The sequence below is a fragment of the Podarcis melisellensis genome (assembly GCF_964234715.1).
Source record: "Podarcis melisellensis genome assembly, chromosome: 4".
Classification (NCBI taxonomy): Eukaryota; Metazoa; Chordata; class Lepidosauria; order Squamata; family Lacertidae; genus Podarcis; species Podarcis melisellensis.
In genome coordinates, this window is record NC_138531.1 from 51,374,780 (window position 1) to 51,396,560 (window position 21,781).

Consider the following 21,781-nt stretch of genomic DNA (forward strand, 5'->3'; position numbering starts at 1 on the left):
AAGAGAGAAAGGAGAAATAATATAAAAACGCCAATATTTTACTTAGGTGGCTTTTTTAAAAAGCCAAAAATGATTTGAAACACACAGTCTCAGGGCAGTATGTAGAATAGTTAATTTCTGTTGTTTTTGGCTCAACACCTCAGCACCGTCTGGTACTTCAAGGTTTAGCTCTCTCTTTCTTACCAGAGGCTGCCGGCTGTCTGTGTTAGCTAAAGATATCTGGGGCAATAAAAGTGGAAGAAACAGCGCTATCTATAAAATCAGGACAAACAAAAAAGAAGTTTGGAGTCCCTGAGTTTATGATTGCCACATTGACTTGTTTCTTTGCTTGACTGAACAAGTTTAAAAGATCTGCTTTAACCTGTTTTAACCAGGATCAGATACAAAACCTGAACCTTGGACACATTTAGGTCTGTCCAAGGCAAATCTAAAAATGTGTACAGTTTTTGGATGTGTGTCTTGTGTACTTGTTAGAAGTAACGTAATTCTGGGTTGGCCACAGACAATTTGTGGTGCACCTACCTCAATGGTTCTTGAACAATTTTTGGGGGTTTTTCTGAATTTTTTTGTCATCAAGAGCCCTTTTACAAATTACTACGGAAATTACTGTTATTAATTTGATTTCTTACTCCTTCCCACCCCCCTTCACCCCGAGGTTCTGCGAGGGAAGCACATTTTGGACACTGCCACTAGTTAAAGGAACAAGGTTGCTTGGCGTGATTTGTACAATTTTGTTAGACTGTGCTGTAAGCTGCCTCAGAGAGCCTTTGACTGAAAAGTGACATGCACAGAATGAAGTGGTCAACTTAGGTGGTAGAATTTTGGACCGTACCTTTTCAGAATTCAGTGGGGGTGTACATCTATGTGTCATAAATTTGATTGCTCTACATAAATGATTTCTACATATATTAAATTTCCTACAGCATTAAAACTTCATAATGTGCTGGTTTAGGCAATTTTTAAAGTGCAGGGAGTAGTCAAAATTTTTGCCTCTCACCTGCAACAATCTAAAGTAGTTTAGTCTAGAATTCTTAACCTTAGTATTCTGACATATTCTGTGTTATGTCTAGGATGGATCTTATTACATTTCCCCCAGATCCATCAGGATGTGCTAAATGTTTGGGATCAACACTTCATGCACACAAATTTTCAGTTACATAGATATATCATATCTCAGACAAAACAATATCTATGTAGTTAAAGAATTCAGGCCAATGACTACTGTTTCTTTCTCTAGGCCTTGCATGATCTTCAGCATACAAATGGATGCCTGGTCATAGCATTTTTATTTACAGTTTTTTTAAAAAAAAACTTACAAATTAACATTGTTTAGTGAGCTTTTCTCACTTTTGAAGGTATATCAGAAATCACAAAATGCTATTGGACAAACCTAGCAAAATCAAAAGCTCAATACCCCCACTATTTGTAATGGGAGAAATGTAATCATGTACTTAATTCTGCCATATAAATGAACGGGAATTGAAAGTAAACTGTGCACTAAGATGTTTATCTAGTTGCGAACTAAGGCATTTATTTATTATGGTATTGTTTAATGTTCATTCCTCTGTTTAAGATTGATGGCTTAAAACATGAATATTTCAAGATATTGAAAGTAAAGGCATCATGATTTGAACAGCAAAAGGGCACAATTTATATCAATAAATCAAAGAGAAAAAGGTTAACCCGTAGAAGTTAAAAATAGCATACATCTTCCCGTTTCGCATTAAACATCTAGATCTGTTGTTTTCTGGAATTAGCACAATGTGGAAAATATTAATTTCGCTATAAATCTGTTTTAAGGCGTACATTCTAAAAGGGGATATATGACTAAGTTGCCGCGAATGAATGGTGGGCTTTGCAATTCTATCTCACTTTTCATACGCTTGGAAATAAGACGGTCGTATTCTTCATGCAAGTGTTGTTTATTTTATGCCTCCTTATAATTAGTACAAAAACTCTTGTGGAATACCTTCTTATGCACATAGTTAATAGAGACTTTAAAGAGTTCTGATCGAGTTAAAAAACACAGCAATTAAAGGTGATTTTTAAAAAAACCAAAAGGAAAAGTGAACTGAAAAACAACACCAGGGTATTTGAGCAGAATAAGCATTTGGAAACTCTTTTTAAAAACAAACAAAAAAAACCCCCAATGGCCCAAGAAAAGGACTGGCAAAGTAAAGTTGAGGGATTTATCACCGTCACCACCCTGTAGCACCTCAGATCATCAGGATAACCCATCAAGACTACATACCTTTATTTTTCTTTCCCCAGACAGAATTTCATCAGCACTCAGCAAGCTTGGCTTCCCAGATAGTTTGAGTAACTTTAAAAGGGATTTTTAAAAAAAGAAATAATCAGGACAAGTCTTAATCATCAGCTTTGCATTTCTGTGCAATGTTGTTCAGCTATTGCTAAGGAACTATGCATTCCTCCTTATAATTTCCTCTTACCTGTAAAAGAGCAAAGTTCAGATTCCTTTCTTGAAGTTACTCTCATGTCAAGCTGGATGGCCCTTCCTTGAAGGAGTGTGTCCCTCAGGTAATGTATCTGTGCGTGCTTTTGAAAGCCCTCCTTCCCCTCCACACTCCCACCCAACGTCCCCTCGTACTTGCTGTCAGTCAAAAACAAGTTAGAAAGAGCCTTTTCTGAGTTGGAATTACCTGAATGAGGAAGCCAGAGGGAGGGAAGGAATCTGAGAGGAGACTTTGTGATTTCAGCAGCATGTCTTAAGGAAACCTACAGCGAAGACCAGGAAACTGTATAATTCTAATGAATTCAACACCCTGTCAGGAGCTGAGCAAATACCTGATTGAAAAGAAACTGATGTACTTTCAGAGGATGTCAGTTAATCTTTGAAGAAACTTGATCAAAGTCCCTTCATGACCTTATTGCCCAAATAAACAAGTGTAAAAATCTTTGAATAAATCTTGATATTATCCTTTTTAAAAAGAGAAAGAGAAATGGCTGAATATTCCTTCCTTTTAGGGAAATGGCAGGTTGATTGTGAGGCAAATACACAGCAGGTCTAGCTTAATGTGCAGGTCTGGTAATAACCATGGACAGAGTCGATAGCCCAGAATATCGATGGTTCCCAGCTGATTGCTGGCACTGCTGTTTCCTTTTGATCTCTTGTGTGTGGCATTTCCTTTGTTATTTACAAGACATGAGAATTAAACATTGGGAAACACTGAGTGTTGAGAAAGAGAGCTATATTTTGCCACTCTTAATGGTTCCAGGATGTCTTGGGCATTATGGTTTTTGATGTGATTTCCAGAAGTAAATCAGTAAAATGTAGAGCGAAATAGGAGACATTTGCCTTTCAGAAGACTCAGTCTGCTAGCCCTGGAATATTGTTCTCTGATATACACATTACCTTTCACTTTTTTTAAAAAAACAACCACTTGTTTACAAAAACAATTACAATTGATTTGTGGCCCTAAAAAGGGTCCCCAAAGCAGCTTTAATAAAAACACAATCATAACCAATTCAAATACAATAAATCCGGGAGCAGAATAAAGAAAGCACTAACATAGCCACCAATAGGAGAACAACAACAACAACTATATTCAGATTAAAAGCTAGTCTCAACAGTATGCCAAAATAGTAGGAGTATGTAAAAGCCCTAGATGAAGCACTAACCTAAAGTGAACGGCCCTACTTTGGAGCTATTCAGGCTATTCAGAATACAAGGCAATTTTGATCTGAGGTGAAATAGGCTGGTCCCAAAGTTCTAGATTTGCCTCAGAGATTTGGAAGGGTATTTTAATTTTTAACTTTTTCTGATATGTTTGATACATTTCTGAACCTCCTTCAAGCACTCCCAACCTGAAGAAGCAACTCCCCCAATATCAACCACCTCGGGTCCCAAGATCAGCTGGGCTGCTGCCTGATTGGTAATGGCCTGTGGCAGGGCCTTCTTGGTGGTGGCTCTCCATTTGTGGAATACACTCCCTGGTGAGGTGCTTCTGGCTCCCTCACTGACAGTCAGAAGAAATTCTACTGGACTTGCCCCACCCCAGCCAGCAGTCGCTGCAGCTTTTAATAAGTGAATGTAGGGAAATGGTTAACACAGAGTTTGTTGCAACATATCCACTAGACATCCACTATTGCTCCTTCCAATTCCCCAATTTTTTAAAAAGTAAATAATTAAACAAAAAAGAGTCGGACATGACTAAACGACTAAACAACAACAACAGAGAGATTATAGAGAATCACTGTTGCTTGTTCCCTCTCCCCCTCTCTAGGAAGGTCACAAAACAAATACTAAGCCTAGATGCAAACACAAAGTTCCTCAAAGTAAGAAATGCTCCCTGTTGCTGCCCTGGCCTTCAGGGAAACAACTTTGAGCAGGCTTAGAACCAATGTATGATTCTGTTAAGCTAATGCTACTACATAGGGCTGCTTTTGAAGTAGTCCTGACTCCTCTCATATCTGCTATAGTGGCTGTGCAACAAATGGAGTAAAAGCATTCCTACCAGGACTGACTATCCAGCAGCCCAGTCAGTCACATGGCTTTTCTGCTTAGAGACACATGGGAAGAACCTCTTTCCAAGCTACAAAGGCATGAGTGAAGAGCAAATGAAAAACACAATCAACCAGTGACATAGCATGGGTTGCCAGTGCTCAGGGCCACATGGAGGGGGTGGGTGAGAGGCAAACGAAGTACATATGCACATTCAACTGCCTAACAGTGTCCATGTCACCCAGGAGATTGCAAGCCCAGACATAAGAGAAGAGTCATTCTGTTGTCTGGAGAGGTCACTTTCTGTTCGCGTGGAGAAGCCATTTTCAGTGGAGCCCAGTGATGGAAGTGCACTGCTGTATTGAGGCAGCACTGGGTGTTGAATTTTTTATGCCCCTAACAATTTTGGGCCCAGGACAACCGCCCCTGTGCCCCCCACAACCACGCTACGCCAATAAAATAAACTTTTGAGAAACAAAGCATGGTTTGTGTGGTCATCTGTGGTAGTTATTTGAATGGCTAAATTTACTGCTCTGTTCTATAGTATCGGTGGACTGTGTGCAGACTTAAGCAGGCCCCCGGATAAAGAATTATCATGTTATCAATGCATAGATAGCCAGAGACCTTTGCTTTAAATTACCAGCGTGAACAATAAACTTTTATCTAGGGATGGTTCCTGGAGGCCCATAAAATGGCCTCTGACCCTGCTTCTGTTTTCATTAGAACATTAGCCAGGGGAGAGGGACAGGCAGGGGCAGGGCATCATTCCTTCTAGTAGCAAATGCAGGTGGCTGCGTGTCCATCAGTCTGGAAGCCAAATGAGGCAACTCCCAAATAAGGGAGCAAGTTTCAACATACCTGGAGGGCTCCCTAGATATATTGGTAAATTAAAAGAAATGAGAACTTTAAAAAAATAAAACCCCAAAGGCCTAACAAGTACCTGTGAGGGCCTAGACTTCCAAGAATGTTGATAGCAGTTGCACCTAGAGGGTGTAAAGGAAGTTGGGCAGGCTGTATGAGGGCTCCTCCAGAAGACTGGGTTTTTTCCCCATTCTCCCCCCCCCCCCAGTTATCAATGCAGAAGAACATTCTTCTTTCGCCTCCTAGTACAATTAGCAGTCAATCCAAGCTACAATGTATTCCAAATGCAAATCTTGAGGAATTTTCCAACACAAGGTGACCTTTATCATTGCAATGCCATAGGAAGTCAGGGGAAGTTAGAGAGCAAGTATGGTGCAGTTGTAAGCACGTCAGACCAGGGCTATTCATGAAACTCGCTAGATGACTTAAGTCAGGTCAGGCCCATCACTTACTCTATTCCACTCTTTGTTGGACCACAACTCCCATCATCCCTGACCATTGGCTAAACTGGCTGGGGATTATGGAAGTTGTAGCCCAACAACACTGGGGACTCAAAATTGAAGAGTGCTGCTTAGTCTACCTCACAGGGCTGGTTCTGCAAACAAAATGGGGAAACCATGCATGCTGGTCTAAGCTCATTAGAGAAAAGGTGGAGTTAAAATGTCTGTGTAACATATGCACCTTCAAATTGCCTCTGAGTCCATCAGTTTCTCAGCAAGCCAGATCTCTTTGCTAAAAATGGAATGAGGCTTTCAAGCTAGCTGAGTATTTAACCTTTCAAACTTTTATGGCCTATGAAAAATGGAGTTCTCAGTTAGTGATTCTGGAAGGAAATGTCACTGCATGGTGGTCTAAAGGACTGTCATCTGACTCTTCTCAGAGACTGCAAGATTCAGGGCAAGTTTTGGTGAACTATTGGACTTGTGTAAATACTTGGACGATAGTGTCAAGAATCAAGAAAATCACTGAGACTACCAAAAGTTAAAGTTACACTAACACAGGGACAGGGAACTTCTATCCTCCAAGTCTTTTCATCTGGTCCTCAGGGCACTAAGCCAGGTCTCACTCCTAACCTACTCTGCTCCACACCCTCTGTGGGTGGCTTTTGCCCAGCTACAATATGTCATTAAACTGTTATAATACCCCTTGGTCCCTGGGTGGTGGATAGAGAAATGGGTGTGTAGAACCCACTGGTTTTTTGTGTGGCTGGAATGTGGTCTACAATATAAAGGTAAGAGTCGCATCCATTGATTCACTCATTTTTGCCTATGACATGCCCATATTTTTTCTGGTCTCCACCAACCATCGCTATGCAGCCCCCATGTGCAAATGTAACCCTCAGAACTTCACCCTAACATTAAGGAAAAATTGCTTTGAAAGTGGCACAGTAACCCCAAATGACTGGTAGGCACATGTCTTCTGATTGCCACTTGCAAAAAGGATGTGGGGGTGTCTGTTGTCTTTGCTCAAGCTGGTACAGGCTTCCTGGAGTGCTGTTCCTGGGGTATTAAAGCTGTTGCTATGAGAAGACCCAACATTTTCCCAGCTCCTTTCCAACCCCATCCTCAGTCAAAACCACAGGCTTGATGAACTTGCATAGTGATGACTCTCCCTTGCTACATACTTGCTACCTTCTTTAAAATCTATGGAAAAATGCTGGCCAGGGGGGATAAACCTATGTGGGTGTGGGTGTGTAAATACTTCAAACCATTATGACAAGTATGAGGAAATGGCAATGAATTATAATCTTGTCCAGATTTTATATACAGTATCTGAAGAGATCTGTAATGGTAGAAAGAAGTATGAAAAAGTTAACGTGACCAGATTGTGATCAAGGGGATGAAAGGGGCATCCTTTTAATCAAGGTGAGACAGAATTACCTCTAGAATTTTAGGTACCAAGTGTATCCAGGGCAGTGAGCTGCTCAATTGTTTCCATCATATTTTTTTTTATATAAATATTTATTAAGATTTTTAAAGAAAAAAGAAAAAAGTACATTAATAATAAACAGTATTATTTTGCTTTAACAAAGTTTCCTGTCATCTTTGAACTTCCTCACGCCTCCCGCTCCCATTTACGTCATTAATAAATTTTTGTCAAGCAAATTATCATCTTATTTCCAACTTGTATACCAATAAAATACATTAAAATAATTGTCCTTCAACTTTGTTTCTCTTAATCTCTCTTGTCATCATTTCCTGATCTATTTTAGTGATGGCCAGTTGTTTATAACCAAGCATCTTTCTTAACATTCCATTAAATCACAATATTTTTGTAAATAAGTCTTAAATTTCTTCCAGTCCTCTTCCATCCTTTCTTCTCCCAGGTCTCGGATTCTGCCGGTCATCTCCGCCAGCTGCATATAGTCCATCAGTTGCATCTGCCATTCTTCCAGTGTGGGTAGATCTTGAGTTTTCCAGTTCTTGGCAAGTAATATCCTTGCTGCTGTTGTCGCATACATGAAAAATGTTCTGTCTTTCTTTAACACCTTCTGGTCGACAATGCCCAGGAGGAAGGCCTCTGGTTTCTTAGTGAAGGTATACTTAAATACCTTTTTCAGCACATTATATATCATTTCCCAGAAGGCCTTCACCTTAGGGCAGGTCCACCAGAGGTGGTAAAATGTTCCTTCATTTTCCTTACATTTCCAGCATTTGTTATCTGACGAATGGTATATTTTGGCAAGTTTGACTGGGGTCATGTACCATCTGTATATCATTTTCATTACATTTTCTTTCAAAGCATTACATGCAGTAAAATTCAACCCAGTGGTCCACAACCTTTCCCAGTCCTCAAACATAATGTTATGCCCAATGTCCTGTGCCCATTTTATCATAGCCGACTTAACCATTTCGTCTTGTGTATTCCATTTCAACAGCAAGTTATACATTCTTGAAAGTACCTTAGTCTTAGGTTCTAACAGCTCTGTTTCCAACTTCGATTTCTCCACCTGGAATCCTAACTTTTTGTCACTTTTAAAAACTTCCTTGATCTGAGCGTAGTGTAACCAGTCTCGCACTTTATCCTTCATTTTCTCCATACTCTGCAATTTCCAATTGTCTCCGTCTTTTTCTAGCAATTCCCAATATTTTGGCCAATAGGCTTCCATATTGGTTCCTTTTCGGGCCTTAGCTTCCAAAGGTGAAAGCCACCTTGGTGTTTTATTTTCCAATAAGTCTTTATATTTTGTCCAGACATTAAACACTGCTTTCCTGACAATATGGTTCTTAAAGGCCTTGTTGATCTCAATTGTTTCCATCATAGCCCCTTGTTTTCACATGTTCCAAAACACAGGAAAATGTTGACCTTTCCAGTTACATATTTTATGTGTTTAAAGCTTAAAGTTAAGGGTACAACATGTCTCTTCAAACCCTTTTCATGGACACAGGCTTTTGATTCAGGTTATTTTTACACTTACTTTCTCACCCATCCTTCACAGAATGTGAGGACTAAATATAAGGGGAAGTGAGCTCTCCATCACCATACACCCACAACCACACACACATAATATAAAGGCCCACAAATATGGAAATCGTGATTTTCAAAGGTTGTAGGATGTGAAAAGGTTTGTCTTTAAAAATTACATATTTCCATTGATTATCAAGTATTCATTAATCGCCATCATTATTACACAGATACTGGCAAATTACCTGTCAGTATGATGGACTGAATGTTCCTTCACACACAAAAGGTCTGGCTTTGATTTATTTCTCTAGAAGAAAGTGGAGAGGTTGATGTAGCTGCTGAAAGACCACAATTGTGGGCTGAAAGAATCTCTTCCTGCCCAACTTCAAGAGTTTTACAACCTTCTCCCTGGAGGTCACAGGAACAACTGACTTGGATGGAGGTGGGGAGTAGAGATAATGGATAAGGACTATGATGAAGACCTGAAGAGGAACATTGAGTCCTAACGCCTTGCAACTTTCATTGTGCTAAACGTAAGTGGTGTGTCTACAGACGCTGTAGGAGATGAAGCACACCACTGTGGAAGTCTAGCATAATCAAAGGACACAACAGCAGAATGGAATTCATATACGATGAGTAAAATGGCTCTCCTTAGGATGGGTGGCAAATGTGTGTGTCTCTACGCCATGTGTCACAACAGAGACCCACTGCAGACTTCCTGTTGACCATCCAATGTTAGGAGTGAAAGGCAGATTTTCTCCTCACTACTTACTCTGACATTACTGCTTCCATATAACACCTTTGATTATCAAGTACTATGGCAACCAATCAACAAAACTTGGACAACTCTTTCATTATACTAAAGGGCCATTCTTCCAACAAAAGAGAATATCCAAAGCTACCTACTTAAAACAAAAACAAAAAACTTGCTATCTAGTTAACAAAAGACTATCTTCTTAACAAATGAAACTGAATATTGGATGTAACTTCTTACATAAGGTCTCAATGTAACTGTAAAGCCTACCTTCACATATGAAATGGTACAAAGGGATAAGGAATTTGAGCTACATGTTGAACAGTAAAATATGGATCCATACATCCATATTTATTATGGTTCTTAATCTTTAAGCTAGACTCTGGCTCTTTCTGCGCTAAACCTTTAAAGCAGCATCATACCACTATTTAGTCATGATTTCCTCCAAAGAAGTCTGGGGACTATAGTTTTTTAAAGTGCTGGAAGTTGTTAGGAGACCCCTATTCCCCTCACAGAGCTACAACTCCAGAGCAGTTTCATTCCTTTTTCCCAGGGCACTCTAGGAATTGTAACAGAGTGAGTGCAGATGGGCCTTAGACAAGACATCAAATAGAAGACTTCTTCAAATAGACAATTATTCTCTAAATGGACCTTCAAACAGAGGTTTGTCTTCTGTACTCTGAAACACAGGCGATATAGATTATGTTATCTTGGACGACCATCTCAGAGAATCCAAAAATATTGACATACTATCAACAGACATTGACCTGCAGAACACCTACAAAGCCAATGGAAGGATGGGGCTGGAGATCCTTCAAAGAAGTGCAACTCTGCAAAGTTACAAGAAGAAAGAACAAAAATGGACTGAAGGGGAACTTAATAAGCACAAGTAACCTCAACAACTCATCACAATAGCCAGTCAAATCCATATGCAATGAAAAATATTGTGGGTTTTGTTTTCTGAGTATATTCAATTTTACCCCTTGATCCATTTTATAATGTGATGTTTTAATGCTAAAACATACAAAATATATAACTTTTCTATAAATTGTCAATAAAAAAGAAAGAAAAATGGGTAATGGAACAAGCAATCAAAATAGCAATGACAGCAAAAATGTTTCAAAAATAAGTTCTGATATGATGAGAGCACTGAGAGTGCAAAATGTGTATTTGGGGCTTTATAAAGCTCTAGGCAAGTGACTCGGCAGGAAACACCAGCACAGTGGGAGGGCACAGCTTTTGCTGAGTTAATCAATTATAAAGCAGCAGACATTAAAATGTACAGAGCATGGATCCCACAACTGTTGTGGAACAATAGTGAAGCCCCCATTCTACCCTGCCAAAAAACTGTACATACCTCTAAGATGCAAGAAATCCCTCACATTTCCCACAGATAACAGCAAAACTTTCCAGAAGAACATGGCTATTAATCTATGACAAAAATACTGGTAACACCAAAAGTCCCATTTTCTGAAGAGAAGATTCCAGCGAAGATGTCTGATTCTGTTTGCAACAATGATTAGACAAGAAACAGAAACGTGTGCCAATATTTTAATGCGCAACTTGAGAATAATTGTTAGACCCGTATCTTAACTGTTGCTTGTTGTTGTGAACATAGTTCTTGGTGGAAAATGCAGTGAAAAATCATGGCATTATCTCCCAGCAGCTCTTACAATATTGTAGGCTTGGTTCCCCCCGCCCTGGTGCAGCCATAGGCCAGCTGGAAGCAGACTGAGATGTGGGACTGATAAAGAAACTCTTCATCATCTTAGGTTCCAGCATTACTGAACACCCCCGAGTACATACTTTATCAGGGTGTTCAATGGCAATAAAAGAAAGAATGTTAAAGACCCACAGATTGTCTTAAGGAAATTTGCAGGAGGAAATGTCAGGGTTCCAATGGGCTCATAGTCCAAGCAGCATATATGGTGTCAATGTTTCATGGTCAAGATTCAGCACAAGCAACTGAAGCAGCCCTACTATACACATTCTTATTGGCAAATTAGTTTTTGCTCAGCGGATGTGGGAGAACGTGTTTATGAAGGTGTAAGGTGAGTGAGAGAATAAAAAGAGCATCGTGCTCATTGTTCAAATCATGGATGTCATGGCTGAACCTCAAAATCCTTCTGTTCATCTTTTCACTCAGAAGAGGTACAAGTCCATTTCAAAACAGGTCGTCCCATGCTGTTGTTTCTCTTTGACCATCATCGCAGCACCTTCTGACCACTAGCAGTGAGTCTGAAGCAGGAATAGGGAACCTGTGACTGACCAGATATTATTGGACTCCAACTCCCATCAGCCCCAGCCAGCATGGCCTATGGTCAGGTTGATGAGAGCTGTAGTCCAGCAACATCAGGAGGGCCACAGGTTCCTGATCTCTGTTCTAAAGGACCCACAAGAAACAGAAACTGAATTTCAAGGTATCCATAGTGTCTTCAACTGTGGTCAATTTATTTCTCGTAAAAAAAATGCCTGTTCTCAAGAATTCGTGAATCAACTAATGTCCAAGTCATTGGTGGTGTTGGGACAATGTGGCTGCCACATGGATCATGTTTGGAATTGCTGAAACAGATAAATGTATGTCTGCACATGCTATTGCCAAAGTCATATGAAAGGGCAACAAATGGGGTGATCTGAAGACAATCCTGGCTGTTGCTACATGATCTTTGTACTGGATGGAGACTGAATAGCAACAAAGCTTTAGGGAGCACTCCCTGTGCCAACTCCATAGTCAAGATGCCACTCATGATTATTGGTCCAGATTATTATTGTTTTATTTGTCCAATAAAATTTTAATTGCATAATATTTCAAGAAGCTTGTGTATATGTTTGTTCAATCACGCAGTGTGGCAAATCCATGTTTACCTAATAGACTGTGGTGATTTAATAAAAACTCCCGCAAACTATCCAGTAAATAATATATTTTTTTGTTATTATCAACACAGGTGCCAAAAATAATGAACTTCATTTATCCGTTTTGGCCAGATTGTTAGGAAACAATTATGTGGGGCTTTTAAAAAAATACATTAAAATTTGGATCATATTCAATGGTATCAAGACTCATCTCCATTACAGAGGGCAGGGGAGAACCAGTTGTGAAGTTACATCCAAAAGGCTGTTTTTAATTAACCAGCACTTCACCTTTGAATACCCTTGCTGTGTCAAGATATTACTGCAAATATTGTTTCTGAGATCAGTTACTTATCTCAAACTGCAGCAAAGACTGACAACAAGGTGCTGGATTTTAATGCTAGAGAAAGTTCCTGTTGTCTTCGTACTGTGCTTCTCCTTCCAAAGTCCTCACAAATTCTTTTCATGCTGAATTTCTGCTGCTTTGGACCAAGATGAATTTTGCAATTTGTATTTTCCCTTGAAAATGGCAGTTGCAGCAGCAAGTCATTAAAAATGAAAAACACCATTTTGAAACCCCTTTGCTCAGCATTTTGCCTATTGAATCCATATCTTAATGATAGACGCTTCAAGAGAAAAGATTGATAGACATGTCTGCGCAGATGTTTGATGATGTGTTAAGCCCTTTGGGAGGGGGGTGTCTAGTAAAACAAATAAGAGAAAATGGAGCATTATAATGATGTGGATACAATCAGTTTCTGCACAAGTGTAAGAATTCTGATACGTTGAATAAAATATGGCTTGTGTGCATGTTTATAAACTCCAATCTCTAGCCTTATTTCAGTTTCCTTTAAATGGAATCTCAGGCTTTACTGTACTTTACAATACTTTATCATACATTACAATGGCTACTAATCATGATGACAACAATGTACCTTCACTGCTGGAAGCAGTTTCCTTCTGAATACTAGTTGCTGGAAATTGCAGGAGAGGAGACTGCTCTTATGTTCAGAGCCTACTTGGGAGTTTCTGATTGGCCACCATGAGAATATGATGCTGGACTAGATGGGCCATTGGTCTGATCCAGTATGCTTTTCATATGTTCCTAAGTACTTAAAATAGTCTATAAAGATTTATCCCCCCCTGAAAGTGAATGTGCTGGACCAGAGATGGTGGCACTTTTACATGCAAAGTTTTGGAAGGAACTATTGGGAAGCAAAACACTGAAGCCTCCTAGTGACACAATCTGCTCTTCATATTTACAGGACAACTCAACTCAAAATAAGTGTGCTTCAAAAATATTTTTAAATGAATAGGAAGATTGCTTAAAAGAAGCTTTTCATTACTGATTAGGAGTGGGGTTTTTTGTGTTTAATCCTGCTCCCAGATAAGTCAAATTTAATTCTGTAAAGCTTCATTTAATTCCTAGGAAGTGTCGATACTGGGGCTTAAAAAGTGCAGTGCTTAACCAATAGTAAGTTAATTATTAGCTAATTTGTGCTAATTATGAAAGATAAAGCCTCTGGATGGACAAGTACTTTATCTTGCTTTCAAGACTGGTTGCATAAACTCCAACCTTCAGATGGCTTTTAAAACTTTATAGCTACTATTTTGGCTGATAGCCACTTCCAACATTTTGCATTTCCTACTCAGAAACCTTTAAGTGTGGGGTGGGGGGGGGCATGCCGAGTGCATGCAAACTGCCGCAAATGACCATCACTGCCACACCTGCTTAGTTGCATGGACATGTATTGAGAGAAGCTAAGTATGATTGAGTCTTTCCCACGCATAGGGCCAGCCCACTGAGGTGAACAGGAATCCCGCATGGGTGCCCCACCACCACTGGAGAAGTGAGGAGAAGCAGCAGTGGCAGCTTCAGGAGAGATCCCATGGAAGCAATGGCTCTGCAGCGGCAGGCGATGGCACCGTGGCCCATCCCTGCCCACATATATGGACCAATGCTCTAAAACAGAAGTAGGTGCTAGCATCATTTGACATTTTAGATAAGCACTGCATTGTATGTTTTTTGCCCTCAGGGAATCATAGAATCAGAGCATTGTAGAATTGGGAGGGATAGTCCAATAAGCAGTTGTCCCATACGGGGATCAAACCTGCAAACTTGGCATTATCAGCACCCTGTTCTAACCAACTAAGCTATCCAGGCGTGCTATATAAAGTGCTATTTGTGTAAGAAACTAAACAGTAAACAACTAGGGGAGTTGTTAGGAGGTGGCCCAGGGGGCATGAGACATGGGTTGTTTGCACTGGGCCTTACTTCCCCTGTCCTTTCTCTCCCTTTTTAGACCATTTAAACTTTATTTTGCTGGCTGGGGACGGTGGGAATTGTAGTCCAAAATATCTGTAAGGCACAAAGTGGACAAAGGCTGCTACAGGAGCAAGAACCCTGTACAACTTGGGCCCCATGTCCCAAGGAAGCCTGACCTGCAGAATTTTTTGTTATGGGGTTGGTGTCTTCACTTTCCCCCTCTTTCTTTATTTCTTTGCAAAATCTGCTGCTGCTTCTTCTTTTTAAAAAAAGCCTTGGTACATTGAGACTATGCACATGTGAAGTGTGCAATGATTAAAAATTAGGAACATAAGAAGGTGTCTTATACAGAGTCTATCTAGCTCAGTACTATCTACACAGATTGGCAGCAGCTCTCCAGGGCTTCAGGCAAGCTTCTCTCTCATCTCTACCTGGAGGCGCCAAAGATTGAACCTGGGACCTTCTGCATGTAAGGCAAATGCTCCTAGTACTGAGCTACAGCCTTTCCCCACTGTGTCACTAATCTATTGCAATTCACATCACAAACCCACCCCAGGTCCTTGGGCTAAGAGGAAGATTCCATTTCTCTCCTTGCTCCCTGCCAATTTTGGTTGTTCTGGTATAACAATGGTTTGTCCTGCAGTACTGCAGATCAGGATGCATGGGAAAAGATGGTTCTAGACATCACTTTTCACAGTAGAATTAGTTGCTCTGCCACAAGATGAATGGGTAGAGTTCTTTGGCTGCAGTCTTATGCTCACATAGACACTGAACACAGTGGAATGTAGTGCTGAATAAATGTACATAGACTCAGACTGCGTGTTTCACCTTTGTTTGAGAAAACACTGGCACCCTTCACATGCTTTAAGGGGCTGTATGCAATTACTGTGGAGCAGGACGTCAATGCTGTGCTTGCCCCAGCATCACCCTTGTCACCGGATTGAACTCTGTGACGTACACCTATGTGTACTCACTTGCCCATTCATAGGCACCTCTTTGAAGGCAATCATGCTCGGTGCATGGACATGGAGGGGGCAGGACCAGGTGTGCACGAGATGCTGAGGGTGGGTCCGGTGACATGGCTCCACCCCCCACCCCCCCAGTAATCATTCCCATGCATATAGTGTGTGAACAGGGAAATCATTTCAACTATGTTTTTGCTCTGGGTCCTCCCCTTCCTATTTCTCCTAGATTTCTGATGCTAATTTGTTTTGGTTCTGAAGGTCAACTGTCTTTCCTAAGAAGGATAGCAAATAATATTTCTTTCTTGGTGCCATGCCAAGAGGCATTTTTATGAGCATGTTGTTGTTTAGTTGTTTAGTCGTGTCCGACTCTTCATAGCCCCATGGACCAGAGTATGCCAGACACTCCTGTCTTCCACTGCCTCCCACAGCTTGGTCAAACTCATGTTAGTAGCTTCGTCCTCTGTTGTCCCCTTCTCCTTGTGCCCTCAATCTTTCCCAACATCAGGGTCTTTTCCAGGGAGTCTTCTCTTCTCATGAGGTGGCCAAAGTACTGGAGCCTCAGGTTCACGATCTGTCCTTCCAGTGAGCACTCAGGGCTGATTTCCTTCAGAATGGATAGGTTTGATCTTCTTGCAGTCCATGGGACTCTCAAGAGACTCCTCCAGCACATTAATTCAAAAGCATCATTTCTTCAGTGATCAGCCTTCTTTATGGTCCAGCTCTCACTTCCATACATCACCACTGGGAAAACCATAGCTTTAACTATATGGACCTTTGTCGGCAAGATGATGTCTCTGCTTTTTGAGGTGCTGTCTAGGTTTGTCATCATGGGAAGTGGGTGGCGCTGTGGGTTAAACCACAGAGCTTAGGACCTGCCGATCGAAAGGTTGGCAGTTCGAATCCCCGCGGTGGGGTGAGCTCCCATCGTTCGGTCCCAGCTCCTGCCTACCTAGCAGTTCGAAAGCACCCCTAAGTGCAAGTAGATAAATAGGGACTGCTTTCTAGCGGGAAGGTAAACGACGCTTCCGGTCTCTTGAGCGAGATGAGCGCACAACCCTAGAGTCGGGCACGACTGGCCCTGATGGGCAGGGGTACCTTTACCTTTACCTAGGTTTGTCATCACTTTTCTCCCAAGAGGCAGGCGTCTTTTAATTTCATGACTGCTATCACCATCTGAGCATCGCTGCAGGTAATAAACAAGAATTAGTTTATTATGCTTAATCCTAACTAGTGCTTTTGCACTGCGCTCACCACCAAATTGCAGCTGTTTTGCTGGAGATTTATAGGGCATATGAATGGACACAAAAATGATGAATACCACTAAACACAGAAGACTGCATCTCAAGCCAGGAGCTTGTTTTCTCTAGGTAATGACCTATAACAGATCGATACGTTCCTGGCACTATATAAACACTCTATCTTGTGCATTTCAGAATCCTCAAGATTTATTCTAATCTAGTATATTTTCATGTCTACCTTAAATTGCTTCTTAAGCCCTGGATGAATTAAAACTCAAATGTTCACTTATGCTTAGTATCCTTTGCACTGATGCATCCTGCTACAGTGGTACCTCGAGTTACAAACGCCTCAGGTTACAAACTTTCCTAACCTGGAAGAGTTACCTCAAGTTGAGAACTTTGCCCCAGGATGAGAATGGAAATCGTGTGCTGGTGGCGCAGCGGCAGCAAGAGGCCCCATTAGCAAAAGCACACCTCTAGTTAAGAACAGTTTCAGGTTAAGAACGGACCTCCGGAATGAATTAAGTTCGTAACTAGAGGTACCACTGTATTTCGACTCACTCATGTGTTGGATTCGCTTCCCTTGCCATCATTGTTTAAAAGTTCCTTTATTTTCCATCAATCCCAGTCTACAAATAAGGACTACAACAGAGCCAATGCAGTGTAATGCCTAGAGCAAGGTCAGTATCTGGAGGAAAAGTAACTACATTTGCTACTCCTAGAATAGTGTAAGGTTAGGAGCAGGGGAAGCCAGATTCAAATGCCCCACTCTGCCATGGGGCACTCATGCCACTCTCTCTCCTAACCTACCTCACAGGGTTGTTGTGAGAATGAGATGTGGAGAAGAACCTTGGACGCTGCCCTGAGATCCTTGGTGAATTTGTTTTTAATACTGTTTTTAATGCCTACCCTGATACAACCTACCCTGATGCCCTAGGCTGAAGGGCAGATAATAAATAAATAAATATAAATTTTAAAAGAGAAAGTGGGTACAAATATAATTAATAGCAGCAACTCATCCCAGTTCTTAGGTGCAGAACTCATGATCTTCAGGCAATTTCATTTAAAGCCTCTGTACTAGCAGGTCTGAAACATGTTTCTACATGCTGCTTCTTAGAGCTGAGAGGAGTAATACCATTTAGCATTTATACGGAACTTTAGAGCCCATATGAAATTACTTTATAGTGAGTCAGAACATTTGTCCACATAGGCTGCTCTTATCTTGCAGACCTTTTCCAAGTCTTAACTGGAGATGCCAGGGATCTCATATATTTAAGACATGCACTCTAGCAATGGCCTGTGGACTTTCTCTGTTGCTCTTACTTACAGCAAAGTGTGCCAGTACACTTGCTGTTAGCTATGTGATGGGTGAGGCTGAGAAGTGAGGCACTGGAGGCCACCAGCATCTCAAAGGAGGCTTCTTCTCATAAAGAGCAGCAAAGTAGATATAATGGCAAGGTTAATCCAATATTTATTTGTGCAAATAAACAGGATTCATCTAGGTTTATTTTATTTCTGCAGACAAACACATGTTTAGGACTTAATGTAGTTTTCACTTTCAAACAAACTTCATATTCCATAAAACATGTAAGGAAGCTGCAACTGTCCATCTCAGTTCTAAGGTAACCCTTAGTGCTAAGCAAAATGCCCAGTTCTGCTTTCTTATAGAAATGACACTGGACTGACTATGCCTGCTATATTCATTCCACAGACCAACCAGCTTCCCCCCTTCTTTGTTCTGAGATCACAGGTTTATGTAATTTATGAAATCTAAGACTGAGCAATGCACTTGTCCAAGGGAGAGGATGTAAAATCCCATCCCACTGTGGATAGTGCCTGCTGTTCCATTGATTTTCATAAGGGTTGTTTATTCATAAGCTCTGTGTTTAAAGAAGACTGTGGTGCATGAATGAATGAATGTCACTGGATGTTCCTGTCTTGAATATTCACAGGGAAGTTTATGGAAAGCAATACTTTTGATCACACCACACCACCTTTTGATGATCCCATGATGGGCACGTGTTGAAGAATTCAGAGAAATGTGAAGCCCCCTACAATTTCAGCATGGAAAGCTCACTCAATCAAAGTGTTCACCAGCGAAATGGATCAAGGTTGCTAACCTTCCCTACAGCTAAAAAAAAGGTAGTTGTGTCTTTGTGTGGAGAGGACTTCATCTATTTTTCCTTTCTGTACCTATGCCATCTCTTTTCAGGACGATCCTACAGCAACTTTGGAAATGTCTATGGAAAGTTCCTTCAGCTCTACAGTTTACCATTTAACACTTCCACAATTTCTTCACATACTCTTTTTATACAACATGATTCTATGATAACAATTCCCTCCTTTCCATCACCCATTTTTGGTCCTCTGCTTTACCTCTTTTATTGTTGTTGTTGTTGTTTAGTCATTTAGTCGTGTCCGACTCTTCATGAGCCCATGGACCAGAGAACGCCAGGCACTCCTGTCTTCCACTGCCTCCCGCAGTTTGGTCAAAACCTCTTTTATAGAAGTGGCTTTATTTCTGCCATTTTGTCATTTAGTTGAGTGACAAATTTTGCCGGAAACAAATAGCAATAGTGAGTTGAAAAAGCAGAAGGTTGTCCTGGCTCCCACCCAGACTATGACAACCGAGGCTTTTACTTGAGAGTAAGGAAGCTATCTTAATGGAGGCAGTGAAGAGATACAGGCTCAGTAACAGATAAGAGTCACAACTGCTGCTATGCTCAGGCTGGATTCCAGGAAAGGTGAAACTAGCCAGTCAAGAAGAAGCAGCTCAAGTCCAAGAAGTCCAAGGTCGGGGCAAGGAGCTCAGAGCTGCACAGAAGCATCTGAGTTGTCCCAATGGATGGGCACACCAAGTTTCTCCATCTACTCACCACCAGAGCGCCACCTGCTTTTGACAGCCCCAGGTATCTCCAAGTGGACCCAATCCAACCAGGGGCAATTCAGGGCTGCCTCAACTCAATCCAGCCGAATCCCATGTCAATATGAATCAGTCCAATTCAGTTTGGGGTCTGGGATCTGTTTAGCAATCCTATAAACCAATAATGAAGCCATAACACTGCCAAATGAGACTACAAGAAGCATGGTCAAACATTAAGGGACAACAGTGGAGGAAATTTCTCCCACATAGACATCTCTCAGCCCAACAACAAGAGAGCGGTAGAAGCAGGATGAACTCTATATTCCCTTACACTGAGTTCTGTTTGGAGATTACTAGACTGTAAGTGGACAGAACATTCCCATCAGCTTCCACATGATGCAAAGCTTACATTGGCTTCAATAAAGGACCTGCATCCTTCTGTTTAAGAGTACATTAGACACTTGAGGATACATTTTACAATGTTACAATAATTACCCCAAGTCAATTACTGTCGTTTTTAACCATAGCAATTTGTCAATCCAGCTAGAAAAAATATTCTGATGTTTCAGTTACACTCTTATCAGTACTCCAGAGAAAGTTAAATGTTAATTTCCTTTTACTGCTGTTTTCTCTCCCATAAAGCCAACAAAGTCTCATGATTACATTATTTGAGTAGAAAGCAAAGCAGGTGCTGATAGGAGTAAGGAATGGCATTTCTTCAAACCATAAATCTCCTAGCAATTGTTCACTACAGGCTTGGATGTTAGTTAATTTTCTTAAACTCTGTAGTAAATGAACTTTGTTCCCCTGCAAGGCTGAACTTTTTCTATAGCTTAGCTACTCAGCAGAACTACTGGGAAGTAGCCCATTACTGCAGATGGGAAAGTGAGGTAGAGGGATAATATTATAGAATCATGCATGGGTATGTGCTTCCACTCTGGATATCACAAGGTCATTAATTCTTCTGATATGGAATTAGTTATATTTTTGGCCTCAGGTGTTAAGGGAGGAAACAGGTGATGGTGACACCACCACCATTCATACATTACAGGGAACACGATTTTCTGTGTCCCAAAAACTGAAGTATAAAACAGATAGTGGGGGGTTAGTGTGATTGTGAGGCAGACAAATACAAACCTGTGCTGTCTAAATGTATTGTAAATATGAAAGAATCATACCTGCAGATCCCATACGAGAAGCTCCCTCAGCTTCCATATGCCCTACAGCACTGGCTCTGAGCAATTACATAATGCAAAATGAATGTGTCTCTTTTCATCTCTTAGATGCAGGAGAACTCCATGGGATGGCTGGTACTGAAGTGGAAAATCTCTCTACAGAGCTGGAGGGGCAATTTGAAGAGCTCTTTGATCTGTGAATATACTTACAAGGGTCAGAAAAGGGTTGCAGAAAGGAACTGACTGGCCCTGATTTGACACATTCCACAGTCACGGGCCATCAGAAGAGCATGAGGAGAAGAGCATGAGTTCTGTTAGGCATGAAGAACTGAACACCAGCAGAACTTCAGTCCTTTCTGTGTTGGGACTTGTAGTAGCAGGAAAGGACTGAATTAAATTGGTTAAGATCCTTACCCATAGATCTTGACTGCCATGGACTGGTTGAATGCAGAGGAATCATGGGAAGAACCAGCTGGAGAACCACCAAGGGAAGACTGCTCAGAACCTGGGGAGTGGTGGTGGGATGACAATGAGCAGTCATAGGGAGATGACTGGAAAGAGGTGTCAGAAGCTGAAAAGGTAACAGAGCTTAGTGAGCTGGGACAATTTGTGGCAGGAAGAAGTCAAGAATCAGAGGCAGAAACTGTCGGGTATGAGGAGAGAGGCCAAGAAGCAGAGATGAGTCAGGCTGGTGAAGAGTCACTGGTGTCTCCCTTCCTTCTGTGACAAGCTCCCCTCCCCCATCTCCCAGAACCAGGAGAGGCATGAAAAGTGTAGAGAAGAGATTGCTTGGGGGAAACCATGGAGAGGAGACATAGACCGCTGTGGGGAGATGGAGACCTTTGGACTCGGCAACTGATTTCATGGAGTAAAACCACTGGGAATGAGCTGCTGTGCTCATTAGGCCTGACACTCAGCCAAGTCTGTGGAGATTGTGTTTTT

At 41.2% G+C, this 21,781-nt stretch overlaps 3 protein-coding genes and 1 long non-coding RNA gene across 9 annotated transcripts in view; 2 read left to right on the forward strand and 2 right to left on the reverse strand.

Moving 5' to 3' along the window:
- Positions 1-10,917, reverse strand: part of KCNJ15 (potassium inwardly rectifying channel subfamily J member 15) — a 36,483-nt gene extending 25,566 nt beyond the window's left edge. For 2 of the 6 annotated variants that reach the window (XM_081908774.1, XM_081908772.1), the window contains exons 1-2: positions 2,451-2,570; positions 2,252-2,323 (exon numbers count right to left, since the gene is read on the reverse strand). The gene's annotated coding sequence lies outside the window, so the exon portion shown is untranslated. Of the gene's footprint in view, positions 1-2,251; positions 2,324-2,450; positions 2,571-2,660; positions 2,975-10,839 lie in introns of those variants that run through there. The other 4 variants (XM_081908775.1, XM_081908771.1, XM_081908773.1 and 1 more) reach the window with 4 other exon arrangements.
- Positions 1-21,781, reverse strand: part of ETS2 (ETS proto-oncogene 2, transcription factor) — a gene marked incomplete at its 5' end in the record, with an annotated part of 328,432 nt that overhangs the window by 255,641 nt on the left and 51,010 nt on the right. The window lies entirely within an intron of this gene.
- Positions 1-21,781, forward strand: part of KCNJ6 (potassium inwardly rectifying channel subfamily J member 6) — a 264,246-nt gene that overhangs the window by 60,429 nt on the left and 182,036 nt on the right. The window lies entirely within an intron of this gene.
- Positions 14,077-21,762, forward strand: LOC309368670. The gene is made up of 3 exons (XR_014167851.1): positions 14,077-14,306; positions 18,754-18,912; positions 20,948-21,762. It is a non-coding gene; the product is annotated as an uncharacterized lncRNA (long non-coding RNA).